Below are 16,353 nucleotides of genomic sequence, written 5' to 3'. Positions count from 1 at the left end.
GAAATTTACTGCTCTACCAATATGAAAATAAGCCCAATATATTTTTGCGCCCTAGGCAATTGCCTAACTTGGCCGGCCCTGTGTAAGGATCTCCTTCACGTGGCCTTAGGGCGGCCTCTCTTACGCCTTCCGAGAGGGTTCAAGTCTAGAGCTTGTCGGCAATCTTCTGTAACATCATTTCACAGTGTGTGATCCATACATCTCCATTTTCACAATTTGCAAAGCAATACAGAGATAATGTTGGATTGAAATAGACTAATTTTTGTTAAAAAGAATACTTGCGTCGGGTTCCAGATTTGGCGTAGCATATGCCCCTATTGCTAAATTTATTCTTGCTAAAATATCCTTTTGTGTACTATACTTGATAGGCGATCGCTCAAATATCTTTAAACAATAAGAGAATAGTAATAAGTATTTCACTTCATTTTCAAACAGAAATGGATGTAATGAATGTAATATACTATGTATGTATATGTTTAAACAATGTATATCTAATGTTTATCTTTAAAACCTGCTTCTTTAGGAACATTTACTCCGAATTATCTCCTTAGGAAAATTCTGTTAAAATCTTTTGTTTGTACAATTAAGTATATTCTAATACAGTAATAAATGACGCCATTTCGACAGCCTTATTAAATCGTTGTTTTGCTGTTTACCTATTCTGTGGTCTCTATTGAGAGACATTTTATTGATTTTTTTTCTTTTGGTTTTTGACAATATTTAATTTTTTATATTATGTAATGCATGAATTCCGGTTTATTTCCCTAATTTAATCCAATTGGCAAAGCAGAATTTGCGTAGATAACATGTACAAAATAATTTCGAGGAGGTTAAAATAAAATATTTTTTTCTAAAATCGTCCAAAATTGAGATTGTATTATTAAATAAATATTAAATAATATGAACACATGTTTATAAAGTAATTAATTTAAATAGGTTTCTAATTAAAATGTTTTTTTTTTGTTTACCGTAGTTTAAGCCGATGAATTTAAATTTAGTTAATTATATTATTAGTTACTTTTTTGTATTTAGATACATATATATGTATTATATTTCAAAATAGACATATGTTCATGTTGTACTCTTGTTGAATATAACAATGTGCTAATTCGAGCTTATACTTGCTCCTACACAGAACCACAAAATTGCATTCAAATAAAAATATCAATGTAAATCCAATATGTATGAGGGGTAATGAAAAAACAACAACGTCAAATGTAGCAATCAACCATAACAAAAGGCACCAAGAATGTTTGGCTGATATGTATTGTACAAATAGCATTGCTAAAAAGGGGAAGCTCTTCAATTATACACCAATCCCAAATCAAAGTTGTTGTTCTTGGAATCAACGTTACTTCAGCCCTGACTATGGTAGCTGAATTTAGTACGTCGGCGCAGTGCAGCCACCCCACGAGTAAATACATACATATTTACGTACCCGACATTTATATAGATCTCTCTAGTATATATGTATGTATGTCTTAAAGTATGTATACATTTATATGTCGCTTAAATTCGGCCGAAATCTGTTCTGTGGTTGGCTGGAACCATTTAAATCAATGTGTATATGAACATTCTTTTTATATGCATACATACTTGACTATAGTATGTATTTGATAGTCTCTAAATATATTCATAAAAATACAAAGATTGAAATTATACACTGCTGATTTGAATTACGATTCAATAACAAACGCGATGTCATAGGAATTTTTTTTCAAAATAGTAGATGATAAATAGGGATATATTATATTTCTAGAATATCAGTAATTATATTGTATGCCAATCGATAATTTAAATTTTTTGTTTTTGGTTTGAAAGCCACAATTGGCGCTGCTCAGTTGTTGGCTAAATTACCATCATGGGTGTAATTCATTTTTTCACATATCAACCTGTTCTTTGTTTTAGAAACATACTGAAAACAAGTACTGGGTTGGAATTATGGCAATCGTTAAAATTTCATAACGTGTCGAGTAGGGCATTTAAAAACAAAATAGAACAAAAAAGTATTTGAATTGAAATTAAACGTAAATATTAAAATTTATTATATGTTTATATAGAAATTTATTAAATTTAGTTCTTAGTTCATTAGATTCAAATGGCCACAAGCTGCAGAATTCGCAATAAAAGCAATCCTATGGCTTTACCTGAAGCTATTTATTTATATCGTTTAAATTAGAATTTTAAATCATTTAAAGATTTAGGAAGCGATGCATTTAATTTCATCCAATTGGAATTAAAACTTAAAGGGCATCTATCAACCGCAATATGTAAAACTGTAGAGGATGTAGTTAAAGAAATTCAAACGAAACTTTGTCCACATTTCATTAGGTTTTCGCCAGACCGTCTACCTCACTGCATAGAATACTTTGTTAAGAAATATAGTCTTCCAGGAGGTAGATTTGTCGACTAAATGAAGGTGATTAGAAATGCAAATAACTATACAAATTTTAAGTTATCGTATGTATTAATATTACACGTTTTAGTCTTCAAAAACCAATTGCGAATAAACATATGTTTATCAATAGAAAACCGCAGTCTTAATTCAATGACACTAAGTCGCATATATTACATTGAGTAAGTGTATACAAAAATTTTCTTTTTTATAACTCGTCAGCTCTCAGAGCAGTTTATTTAGTAACATGAAAAATTGTATATGTAACTTTATTGATTTTTTTGAATTTCCGTAATTGTTCATGTTTGGTTTTATAAATAAATCTTAAGTTTATTTCATAAAAAATAAATGTACAAAGCCAAGGTCTCTTAATTTAAACCAGCAAAAAATTGGAAGATTTCAAAGGTAAAAACTATCGATACTATCGATTTAAACAATCGAAACTATCGAGTTGACTGACTATCGATTGTTTTTCAGGTTTAATGAATTGTTGGACGAACATTTTTGTAATTCGAACTTTGACGTTTGAAAGTTACTACTGTCTGACTTACTAGTCAGATTTCGATTTCTTCAAAACTAACTAAGATTCGTAATCTCGAAAGTTTTTATTCGATAGCGAGTGCCGCAATCCGAAAATAAAAAAATACAAGAATTTCGCGCGTTAACCAGTGCCGCGATTCAGGCCCAGAATTCTCAAGATATTTTTGACTTTCTGGTTTTTGCTTTGATTATACTAGGTGACAAGTTTCTGTGAGGGAGCACCATAAGAATTTCATCCGAATGTTTTATAGTTAGACCTAGCCTTGGAAAGACACGTGTATAAATTTCATTGCAAATCACACAGTTTAGTATTTTAAATAGCGGACGTTTAAGTATTTTAAGAAAATAAAATTAAAAGTAAGTGTTCCTCAGCACTATAGGAATATTGGCATTACAAATAGGTGCAATCGGACAAAATGTTGTTAAGCAAAAAATTATAAATATGACGAGATGAGGGCATAATGTTGTTAAGCGAAAAATTATAAATTCTATAACTCACCGACAAATTACAAATACAAATTTGTAATTTAATACAGGGAATCGCAGCAAAATATCTTTTTAAAAAGTTGTGTTCTTAAAATAATAAGATCAACCGTTGAACATGAATCAAATTGATGTAGATCTGGGTCTAACCCCAAGATCTCTACTATAAGGATTTTTTCTCATATACTCAATATAATGGGTGATCCAAGTAGAAGTACTTTTTTCAATAGCTATTTTTTGACAGATCATGCGTTAGTCGTGTCAAGCTGTCATATTATTTTTGTTCAGTAATTGAGAGTGTACACGAAGACAGTGGAGAGTCGATTCGGTGCCGTTCGCAGCAACTCGGACTGACGTTTGGTACGACTTGGCGCATTTTACGTCGATATCTTAAATCGAAAGCGTATAAAAAACAGCTTGTGCAAAAACTGAAGCCGCTCGAGCTTCCTAAGTGATATCGCTTTGCTCTATGGGCTCTTGAAAAGGTCCGACGTTTTCGAGCCAAATTTTGTTCAAATATTTAAACAAGCAAAATTGCCGCATTTGAGACGAAGAGCAACCTGAAGAGATTCAAGAGCTGCCATTCAATCCAGAAAATACAACGGTTTGGTGTGGTTTGTGAATCACCGGTCCATATTTCTTCAAAAATGATGCCGGTGAGAACGTAACTGTCAACGGTGACCGTTATCGCGCCATGATAACCGACTATTTTATGCCGAAATTGAAGCTCATGATCTCGGCGAGATTTGGTTTCAACAAGACGGCGCCACTTCCTAGACATCGCATCAATCAATGGATTTATTGAGAGAACACTTCGGTGAGCAGATAATATCACGTTTTGGGTAGGTTGATTGGCCACCAAGATCGTGTGATATCACACTGTTAGACTTTTTTCTGTGGGGATATGTAAAATCTAAAGTTGATGTGGACAATCCCGCTTCAATTCAGGTCTTGGAACAAAGCATCACACGTCTTATTCGCCAATTGAACTCAACGGATGGATCATCTGAGACGTAGCCGCGGCCAACATTTGAAAGAGATAAACTTCAAAAAATAAATTCCAAGGAATCTTCATCCGAATGATAACAAATATTCCCCATTAAATTTGAATTTTTTGTATCGTTTTTTTTTTTTTAAAGTAGGGAATACTCAAACTTATAAAACACTTCTGCAATATAATTCAGACCGAGCATGTTAATTTGGTAATTCGTTAATTGATACTTCGTGAAAACACTTTACTGTGAACGTTCTCGTTGCTCTATCTCAGTAATTTTGTAATTCAGTTGACTAAATTTTATTAAATACTTACTTTTGAAAAATCTGTATTCAGACCGAAGGCGGGTAACGGAGTAACCTCATCCCATCTGAAGGCATGTGAAATTCTAGACGCCTATATTAAAAACAAGCTCCTATGGACTAACATATCAAAAGTACAGCACGCATGTACGAAAGGTAGATCAACGAAGATTGCACTTCACTCGCTAACCCTAACTATAGAAAAAGCTCTGGAACATAAGGAATATGCTTTAGGCGTCTTTTTGGACATACGTGTAACATTCAACAATGTCTCCAATAACGCAATCGTTAACAGTCTGGAAGCAGCCCCGATAGAGCTTACCATCATAGCATGGATAAAAGCTCTTCTGTACCGTCACCTCCCCTATGATCACTTGTAGATAATGAGCTTCTGAGAAAATTAGAAGGAAAAGCACCCAAACTAATAGCCTCTGCGACGTCATAGCTATACTAGTGACGGAGAGTTTGCTAGACACAATCAGTAACATGATGGACAACGGTCTAAGTATTATTTACCAATGGGCGATATCGGCCAACCTAAAGGTAAATGCCGAAAAGACGGATATGGTACTCTTTACAGGGAGGTACAAAATCCCGACGTGGAAATCCCCCGGAGCTCAACGGGGTTGAGTTAACAATTTAGGAACATACCAAGTACCTGGGAGTAATTTTGGATTTCAAACTGATGTGGAAATTCAACGTGGAGGAGAGAATGAAAAAGGCAAGTGGCGCCCTAGATGCACGTAAGAAGATGCTAGGGTTCACATGGGGCTTATCACTTATACGGCAGAAGTTAAGCTAATCTTGCTTTGCGGTGCTTTGGTGAGGTGGACCGCTGTTAGCAAAATTTCATATAGAAAACCGTTGGAGTGGATATAGCTACTCGCTATTCTCTGCTTAACGGAAGCCTTAAGAACCACTGAGCACAAAGCTATGAAACAGAATCAGTTGCAAGATTGGCGGCGTTTGGTGAATTCACAACAAGAACCTTTGGGTATAGCTCAATAAGCAGCAGACTGGTGGACAAATTAGACCACATACCCTCGCGCTTTATTTGGAAGAGAAGGTTCCAGGTCACACTAAAAGAGGGTGGTTGACGTGGAAGCATGCGACTCACCAGCAAAACTTACAACATCTATACAAATGGCTCAAAAATGGCCAATGGAATGGGAGTCGGAATTTATTGCTCGGAGCATGATCTCAGACGACCATTAAAGCTTCCGGAATACTTGTGAAAGTCTTTCCAGTCAGGAAAGCAGCGGAGATAGCTAACAACACAGGTAACAATATAAAAGAGATAAATATATATGTCTATAGCCAGGCGGCAATCAAGGAATATCGTTAAAAGCAGGGATGCAGTAGATAAATAGGATGCATATATACTGGGTTTCAGACCATAAAGGGATTCCGGGAAACGAAAGAGCTGATGAGATTGTCAAAAGTGTCTGGCTGCCGAACAAGTGCAGGATATACGAAAATCACTAAAAACGATATATAAGGAAACTTCCGAAAGGGCTGACAGGCAGATCAGAGCGAAATGGAATGCTTTAAGTACATATAAGATCGCCAAAATCATGTCCAAGAGCCCTGAAGGTATACTCGCATGCTTTTACCCACACGATCTCGAAAGGACTACCGGCCGATTGTTGGCCTGTTGACTGGTCACAACCTACTGGCCTCATATGCGAGCCGGATGGGTATAAGTAACGCCGATACATGCAAAAAGTACTATATGGTATATTAAGAATACACTGTAAAAATTGTATAACGAAAATCGAAATATTAACGAAGTTATAGCACCTACGTAAGCGTCTCGTAGAAGTACGCGATAAGCCACACGCTAGCTGAAATTATCGCTAACTTTCTATTTTACAGCCCGATTTCTATTTTTAAAAATTTTACTTTTTTCGAAGTTCATCTTTTTTTTTATTTTTCAACGAATTGGTTTAATCCAACCAGAATGACAAGCTCAGAAAATAACAATCCTTTTAAGTTTTCTATTTCAGATGTCCTTAAGCGCCCAAATCACCACCTTCTTTTTGCTACGAAACAACAAATTAAAAAAAAAGACAAAAATAATTTTTTTGTACATTCTGAGATAATATTAATAATACAATATATTTTAAAATTAAACTGATTGAATCTTATTTTTTCCAAATACAAGATTCCCAAAAAAACATTAAAAAATGCAAGTTACGAGAATACTACTTTAAGCCATTGGATAAACCAGAGTGGTAAATGGATACACTATTCTCCTAAAATGTGCTGGATTTGGCCTGTTCCGTTTCTATTGTAGATAAATTAGTAACATTAGTTGTCTTCGATTCGCCAAGCGTTGTAAAACAGCCAATCGAACACCTTGACTATGTTTAAAACAGACTGGTAGCACTGGAAACGAACTTTGGTGAAGAACTTTGGTAAATTGTATGTATATGTTTGATTACATTGAGCTATTTGACTATTCAGAATAACAAACGGATCCTTTTTAAAACGGAAAGCAACGAGTAGTTTAATTTGATAAGAAAGTATTTTAAATTATAAGTTTTGTATTTGTACTAAAAAATTACTACGCAGGTTTCGCGTCATATTTACAAATGATAGCTCCAGATAGAAATCGTCATCAAGCTCTGAGGAATCGAAACGGAAGGAAACGAGCAAATGCCAAAACTTTTGCGAAGTAATTAAGGCAGAAGCAAATTTAGATCGCACTTGAAATTGGGGCTTTCAACCATTGAATTTTCAATTGGTATTTATGGACACATATATTAGAATTTTTTTGTCTATAAAATGTTGTTTGAATATTTTAATTTCAGAGAAATGGCAAGATACATTGTGCCAAATATATTATATAGTATACGTAATTATAATTTAATAATTTTTGATGCATCTATAGTCGACTATAGTCGACGGTGTATCTATTGTAGTTGGCTTGTAACCATTGCCACGAGTACATCAAATATGAAATCATCATAAGGTTGTAACAAAAAGGAAATTTTAGAAGGAGTGGTTTAATAGATATCATCGGTAGTATAGACTCATATCCGCTAAAAAGCTCCTAGAGAAAATAAGAAAAAATATTTTGATAGGAAACGCACCTGTAGCCTTGTATTTCAAGCAGAAGTGGATGCAGATAAAAGGTTTACAGATGTAACTTGTGGCGAACCTGGTTCTCTTCATGACAGCAGAGTTTATGCAAAAGCCCAGTCAGGTTCGTAAAGTTTATTTGCAAATTTTGGGTGATTCAGTTTATCCTGCTACAAATTGGTTAGTGCCACCTTTAAGGACTTTGGAAACTTGACCGCGAATTTCAACAAATTACATACGTCTGCCCGATTAGTTGTAACAAATGCTTTTAGTTTATTAAAAACTAGATTTAGAATATTACTATATTTTACTGAATAAACAAATATTTGTTTTGTCGTAAATATATTTGTTAGTGATTGTGTTATGCATAGTAAGTATACATATACAAGTATATTATATTGATGAACATTGAAATTGACCGAGATTAAGATTTAGAAAACAGTTTGCAAGAAGAACAAACCAATAATAATAGTAGGGAAAAATTATTTCAGTATTTTTAGCACCATAATCTAATATGAATAAACATATTTCATAAAGTTTAAATAAAACAAAACGAATTTTATTTTTCATTGACTTAAATCTAATATGAATAAACATATTTTATAAAGTTTAAATAAAACAAAACGAATTTTATTTTTCATTTCAATATTTCACAAATAAAAATATATTTAAAACACAGTTACTTATAAAATATGAATCACACCTTCACTTATATAGTTATCTTTTTGATATCTCCAATTTTTTCAATTCAGTCATGAGAGAGGTCTGGAGTACGGAATTATTGAATCGTTTTTAATACTCTTGTAACATGTTGCTACAGAGTATAATAGTTTTGTTCACCTAACAGTTGTTTGTATCACCTAAAAAATAATTATGTAGATATAGGGTGTCTGCCCGCCTCTCCGTCCGTCCGTGCAAGCTGTAATTTCATTGAAAATTTAGACGTCGTAATGAGGACAAATTCGTAGATGGGCGTAATCGGACCACTGAACCGCCCACAATACGCCATCAATCGAAATCCTATAAATAGACATAACTAAGCTCCAAATTAAGATATAAAACTGTAATTTGTTAGAGAGGATTGCAAGAGCAAGGAACATCTGCGGCCTAAAACTTTTGAAAAAATGGGCGTGCCCAGCCCTAATAGGTTTAAGATACGTGTTTCCTAAACCACTAAAACCACCATAACCATATTCGCTTAGGAGAAATCCTTTAAGAGCTTCTACCGACAGTGCGAAACTGGATGAAATCTAAATAACAACGCCATCTCCACATACTTGTATAACGGCTTTACTACAAAAAGCGCGATAAATCAAAAAGAAGAGAGAAATACAATTTTACACCTGAGATAGTACCAAAGGGTTTTATAGGAGCCCATATAATTGTTATTTAGGATTTTGAAACGTCTGGTTGACTTTACGGCACATAGATTTATATTTAGGAGTATATATTTATAAAATTGCTTGAAAATAAGCTCTCAAGTATACCTGAGCAATGTCAAAAATTAATCCAATCAGCACTTCCATTTCTCTGCTCTCCGATGATTTTATTATAATGACGGGAAGTAAAATATGATAATAAAATGGAGGGAGTCTATGACCTTCAAAATAAGTAAAAATTATACTAAATTTAATTATAATTCACGATTTCGGCGAACATTAAAGTTGAACCCTTTCGCTATATTTTGTTTGTATATTGCCAACACCTGAAGGTATTTAGCCGGTTTCGATCCTTGCAATTTGCAAGAGTATGAAATATCGGTTACACCCAATCTTAGCCCTTCCTTATTTATTTTTTTGTATTTTTGGTTATTTTAATTTTTTTTTTTGCTTTCATAATACCCATTAAGGTTGATTTAGGCACAAAAGTTGTAGCGGATGTTGACGGTGCTATTGGTCGTGGATGTGTTTTGATGTAAAAATTTAATAAATTATCTAACAAAAGATATATAAATATAGAAACCTTGCGCCAGCATGTCCTCCAATAAATGAACATATGCGCTACGTTTTTTTCTTTGGTGGAGCAATTCTTCTTTCCATGAAAAATAACATTTTACCAATCCCCTCGCTTCTATCAGAATTCCTTGGTTTAGTTTTCTGTAAACAAACATACAAGTACATAAACCACATATCTTTATTCGAATCTTTAATCACTAAAATCTATAAATAAATGTTTACAATTTCTCTTCGGCTGAACACTAAAAATCCATTATTCTTTGAAATCGTGAATAAATTACAATCAAATTTGGTATCTTCGTGACTTATATTGAAGGCCATAAACTTACTCAGTTCACCTCAGCTAAAATTATACTAAAAATTATATTATATATTATATTAGGGGCATTGAACGGCATATTTGGCATAAAATTTGTTAGAAAAACGAAAATCATTATAACAGTTTTCATTAGTTTACATCATGACGCCGTAATTGTACGAAGGAAAAATTAAGATACCTTTATGAAACTTAGTACACATGTTTCTTGGTACCATAACACGGTTGGTATTGCAGATGGGCGTAATCGGACCACTGCCACGCCCACAAAACGCCATCAATCAAAAACAAATAAATTGCTATAACTAAACTCCACAATAAGATACAAGACAAGGATCAAATTAGGCATTTATTATATAATTTAAAAAATGTTTAAAGTGGGCGTAGTCCCGCCCCCTAAGAGGTTTAATGTGCATATCTCCTAAACGTTGAAGCTATAATGCCAAAATTTACTGAGAACAAATGTTTTTAGCACCTCTATCTACAGTGTGCAAATGACTGAAATTTGGTGACGACGCCCAGTCCCCATATAACGGTCCGGTTAAGAACTACTAAAAGTGCGATCAAGCACTAAACACGCCAGAGTCATTTCATTTTAACTCAGAGATGGTAACTTAGGGATGGTATGAAATGACTTTACGGGAACCGCGTTCAAAATTAGACAATGGGCGTGGCATCGCCCACTTTAAGGTGAAAGCCCATATCTTGTGATCTGCTTAACCGATTTCAACCAAATTCGGTACATGACATTCTTTTTGTATTTCTATACTATAGTGCAAAAATGTTTGAAATCGGATTACAATCACGCCTATTTCCCATAAAACACCATTTTAAATTCCATCTAATTCTGACTATGCATCATTGTTTCTTGATCAATGATTGTATTGGACCAAAACTCTTCAAGTTCCTAGGTACTGAATATGTGGACCCCGGTGCCTATAGTTGACTTTTTACCAAAAATATCGGTCAATGTATAAAATGTATAATTGAAATTTATATAATAATATAAATAAATGAAACTCTCGATAATAGTATGTTTTTGTGGAATCGGATCAATACTTCCTTTAATATAAAATTTTGCCATCACCTGAAGTAATTTCCCGGGCTTTGCTCCTTGCAAGTTGCAAGAGTATAAAATGTTCGGTTACACCCGAACTTAGAACTTCCTTACATGTTTTTTATACATTTACTTAAATTCACAATAGTTCAAGAAAATTGTGTTAAAATATTAAGTCGATTAGACGAAGTTACGAATATTTTTATGACTGTACTGTACTGTATTTCATAATGTACTCTTAATATTAATAAAGACATTTTAACAGTGTCGTGACAAAAACATGCGAATTAACATTGACATAAATAAATAAAAAATAATTACTACTATAAGAAGAAACCGCCGTTAAATATGCTTTGATTTTGATCATTTTAATAGCTTTGAGTTGTGAAAATAAAACTTGTATTTATTAATTTTCAAGTGTTAGTAATTTTTAAAAACAACATTTGATATTTTACATCTAATTTCTACTAGTTTTCCGTTTCTATACTTCATTTCTATCTTTGTGAGAGTAGCTTGTCAATTTTCGTATTCTTCTTCTTCCTGACAGCTAGAAGCCACTAGCGCTTCAAAAACAAAGCAAGGTATTGCTAGCTTTTGACTAGAGAAATGAGACTGACTAATGCATTTTAAATTCCTTTGCAACATGCAATGTAAAATAAATGTATGGCAAGTTGAGGAACTAAAAACAGTTATGTAAAAAGGGAATTTCCCTAAATTTGTGATATGAATATGTTTCGCAAAATTTAAATCTTACAATTAAAATTAAACCCAAAAAATTTTCAATCGTACTAGATGGAATTAAATTGTGTAAAAAATATTAAAAAATTTTATTTTCAAACTGTGTTAAATCAAACCCGTGAAATAAAAGACCGGGTAAAAGCAGAATTGGGTGTATACTATATATATTTATTTTCGTTATTTTACCACCCCTATGCAGAATATGTCAGAGTGTGTGTGAGTTATTTATTTATAAAATTGCTTGAAAATATGTTATCGAGTTAATTCAACAAGCCCTCCATATACTCTGTATAGTGATTTTTGACTTACCAGCTGACTTTAAACGTTTAAATAATGAACCGCTTAAGTTGGTCAAAAAGTGGGAGACTTTAATGAAATGAAAGGAACAAGTTTTCTTAAAATTTAAAAAATTATATTAAAAGTTGAGTATATTTCACATTGAGGATGATTTCAATATAATTTTAGCTGACTCAAAGTAAAATGTAGTTATAAAACAAAGTGATTCAATAACATATAATGTAACTTAATAAAATACCAAATTTGATTGTAATCCATTCACGATTTCGTTGTATAATTACACCGCCTCACAATTGCGAGAGTATAAAATACTCGAAAAGATTCAAACTTAGTTCGTCCTTATTTGTTTTGGAGTACGTTTGATAGGAAATTAGAAGGTTGGTATTATAGATCCGTTCCCGCCAACAAAATTCCATTGATTGAAATGATACATAGATAATAATATTTATAACTAAGTCACTAAAATGTAAATGTAAGTACAACGATTTTTTCTAGAGAGCTTGATAATGAAATAAAGCGGAAAAACGAGTGTAACCATACTATAAGATAATGTGGTTGATTGTCCATATTTTCCTCATACAGTGATCTCCGTTACCGCTACAATTGCGAACGTTAGTAAGGTATCTTAATGAAATATAATCGGTAGACCCATCAAAATTATACTTGCCTATCTATCCTATGTGCTAACTTATGTTTATTATATTTGTTAAAAAATATATTTTCTTTTAGTTTTAATTAAGTAGTTGCATTTGAAGCATGCAAAATCCCAATACGAGGGTTGTTTTTTATATTTCGGGATTAGAGCACAAAAACCAATATACAAATATTAATCATCAAAAATCGTTTTATTGCGTTTCAAAATAATCTCCTTTAAGATCTACATACTTTTGCATGCGTTTGAACCAATCGTCGAAGCACTTTTGCCACTCTGGTTGAGGTATCTTCAAAACAAGGGTTCCGAACGCATCAACCGCTTCTTCAGGTGTCGAAAAACGTTGACTTCTTATGACCTCTTAGTTTATTTTTTTCGGATTTCGGGAGACTGTTTGTCCGTCCGTCTCAGATACCGCTTATATGCGCTAATACTTCCTCTAACTCAGAATCCATCTTTTTCTGGTAATCGTATGCCATGATGTCAAAAATTGCAAAAACCGAGTCAGTGCTATCCATAACTCTCATATAGGTACATACATACCTTATACGAAGTTTAACATTTTCAAACTTTCGGTTTGTTTTGTAGGGTATACATACGAGTAATCTGTCAATTTGTACGATACCATATTAAAATTAGGTGAACATCTAATATTGAATAGTCTACAGTTTAATGTAGAAAACGCCTGAAATCGGGCCACGAATTATAATTTCTTTAAAATTTGGTTTTCTCTCCTTGTAACTAATTGCTTATAGCAAATTTTTCTACAAAAAGAATTTTTTTCACACCTATAACTCGATTTTCATGCCCTTTCCTATAGTACATTTTATTTCAATTTTATTTTCTATCCAAATTTGATGATCAAAATCAATAAACGGAATGTCATAACTATAACTGTCATTGTGGCTTGTAATACGACAGGGTCAGAGAAGCTTAGATTCAAAATTGCTATTGGAAAATCAAAAAATCTGCGATGCTTATGAGTTCACCAAATTTTTGTACTAAAAATAGCTTTTGAATCTGGACACGAAGAAAAGTTCTCACAACAGAAAAATTTGCCTTTCGTTAATAGCTACACCGTGCATCACAAGAACGTCAAAGATAAATTGAAAATATAGAGAAACATATTTCCCTTCCAACATGGTCTCAGTGTAGCAGCCAATAGACTAATGTAATATTATCCTTAATCTGGAACAGCGCTAAAGAAAGCAGACTTTATTGAATATTTTAACACAAATTAAGGAAGCCAATTTATTGTTTTAAATACAACTGTACAACGAAGTTAATTTTTGTCGCTTTGAGGGGTTCGATTGTTTAAATTTAGATCATTCGGTTGAGCTTATAGCACATATGTATATCATATTTGAGTTAATTGGCAGACGCTATCCAAAATTTTATTGTTATAATTAAACTAAATACTATTTTGTCGAATAACAATTGCTGAATTTTTACGCAACATTTTTCTACGTATCTATAATAGTTTTGTTCACCTAATGATTGTTTGCAACTAAAATCAATCGCGATAGATATATACTTGTAAGTATATATATATATATATAAATGCTTCGTCAGTTGGTTTTTCCTGATTTCTTCAAAGACAACTGGCAAAAAACTGTGCTGCCACAGCATTAATAGTTTCTGGAACAACAACTGATTTCGGACAACCATTATGAAATTCGGCTTGGAGTGATCTACGACCTCGATTGAATTCACCATACCATCGATAAACACTGGTCCTTGATGGAGCTTCATCGCCAAAAATTGAATTAAGTGCTTCGATGCGAAAATGTTCGTGATTTAATTAAATTTCTTTGCCAAATTAGATATTTTCAGTTACTGTAAACAACACAAATAGTGTTCGAATATCAGAACAATCTGAGTGTGTATAACATTAAAAATATCAAACTTTAGGATGAAGTTGTGACTTGCCAGAATGCAATACTAGGGTTGCCAAATCCCGATATATAATAGGCAATCTACGTATTTGTATGCAAAATTCACCCAACGTCGACAAAGCCGTTCTTATTTGCACAAAATTTAAAGGAAAGTATTTTAATTCAATAAACGCCTAGAACGGTATGTAATTTATGTTGTTATATGCATATACTCATGCTTGATATATTGTAAGATTGCATATTTTTATATTATAACTATATATTATATTATATAAAATAAAAATTATTATAATAAAAGTAAAGCTTTTGCATCCTTATTGCGCTACAGGTAATTTAAAAATAAAAGCTCTTTCCATGTTAAAAAATAAGACAATTTTGAAACAAGACGTACATACATATGTGTGTAGGCAACCGTTAGAGCACCAGTTCATACAAGTGAAATAATTGGTGTTACACAAATGAGCGGTCTCGAACAATAACGGTAAATATTTACACTATTTTAATTTGGCACGAAATTTAAAGAGCTCAACAAACACTTAGGTTTGTACTCAAGTAAACTTCATACTTACTCTTATAAATTATACTTACAATGGTAAATAGCATACATACATATGTATGGACTATTTCTTTATAGTACTTGCATAGTCATCGTAAACCGTTAATAATTTTAACAATGAATAATATGTTTTGCTAGCATCTGTTATTATTCCAAACAAATCAAAACAAGTGCACAGGGCAACATTGCTTCTCACAAATCTTTATAAATTGAAATTGTGGCAAGGGGTTCAAATGGGAAAATGATACACTTTACTACACAATCATAAAACAACAAATTGCCACATAAATATGGGGTGGTTTGCCACGTAATAGATTTTGTTTTATTGTACTTAAAGTTCCGCATCTTTTGCTTTTATCACATTGTCGCTGTGGCATTGCATCTGAACGTTTAAGGGTGCATACGGTCGCACTCAAAACATTCACAATTCGATTGTACCAAAAACATTAGCCGCGAGAAAAAGGTGTTTCCTTATACAAGTCGTGGGGTTAACATATTGTTACCGCAGGGAGGACACAACTGATGCCACCCCGACAAACATTTTCCTTTAATTTTTTACACATTGCGGTCCCAATTCATAGTTTCCGCTACCGGCTTAGGTACTCTTTTGGGAAACATATCAATATACTCAGCAGACGGTCGGTCGGCTGCTCGAACAGCTACCAGCAACCTATACGGCAATAAAAGAACAACGCCCAAAAGTATCACCAGTTCATCCATATTGGCATGCATGCATATGTTTATACGAATGTACATATGTACATAATATCAACATATATATGTAAGTATGTAAGTACAGTAGAGTTTCGATAATAGGATTTGAAATATGAATTTCAGATACGTGTCTTTCATAACATTGGGTATTGCTATTTAGAAAATGCATTAATTAGAGAAATATTTGAATTTATTTGTGAAAAGTAGTTACAAAGTTTTTCTTTAAAAGATGAAAACCACACATATTGCAAATAATGAACTTTTTCCTATCTGAAAGTAAATTTAGTACTACAAATTATGAAGTAATATTATTTTAAAAACATCCGTTTAATATTCTGCTTGCCGTTTTCATAAAGTCTGTTTGAACATAAGCAT

At 32.9% G+C, this 16,353-nt stretch overlaps 1 protein-coding gene, 2 long non-coding RNA genes and 1 pseudogene across 4 annotated transcripts in view; 3 read left to right on the top strand and 1 right to left on the bottom strand.

Annotated features, from left to right (window-relative positions):
* acj6 (abnormal chemosensory protein 6) overlaps positions 1–16,353 on the bottom strand; it is a 71,778-nt gene that overhangs the window by 16,803 nt on the left and 38,622 nt on the right. The gene's annotated exons all lie outside the window — the stretch shown is intronic.
* LOC138857299 (uncharacterized) lies at positions 5,201–8,298 on the top strand (annotated as a pseudogene).
* Positions 14,207–14,659, top strand: LOC138857265 (uncharacterized). The gene is made up of 2 exons (XR_011396349.1): positions 14,207–14,349; positions 14,411–14,659. It is a non-coding gene; the product is annotated as an uncharacterized lncRNA (long non-coding RNA).
* LOC138857264 (uncharacterized) overlaps positions 15,609–16,353 on the top strand; it is a 44,818-nt gene continuing 44,073 nt past the window's right edge. Inside the window, exon 1 of the long non-coding RNA XR_011396347.1 lies at positions 15,609–16,045. This is a non-coding gene — a long non-coding RNA (uncharacterized lncRNA). The remainder of the gene's footprint in view (positions 16,046–16,353) is intronic.

The sequence above is a fragment of the Bactrocera oleae genome, chromosome 5 (assembly GCF_042242935.1).
Source record: "Bactrocera oleae isolate idBacOlea1 chromosome 5, idBacOlea1, whole genome shotgun sequence".
NCBI classification, from domain to species: Eukaryota; Metazoa; Arthropoda; class Insecta; order Diptera; family Tephritidae; genus Bactrocera; species Bactrocera oleae.
Note: the sequence above shows the minus strand (reverse complement) of the source record. Positions and strands in the feature narration are given on the sequence as shown.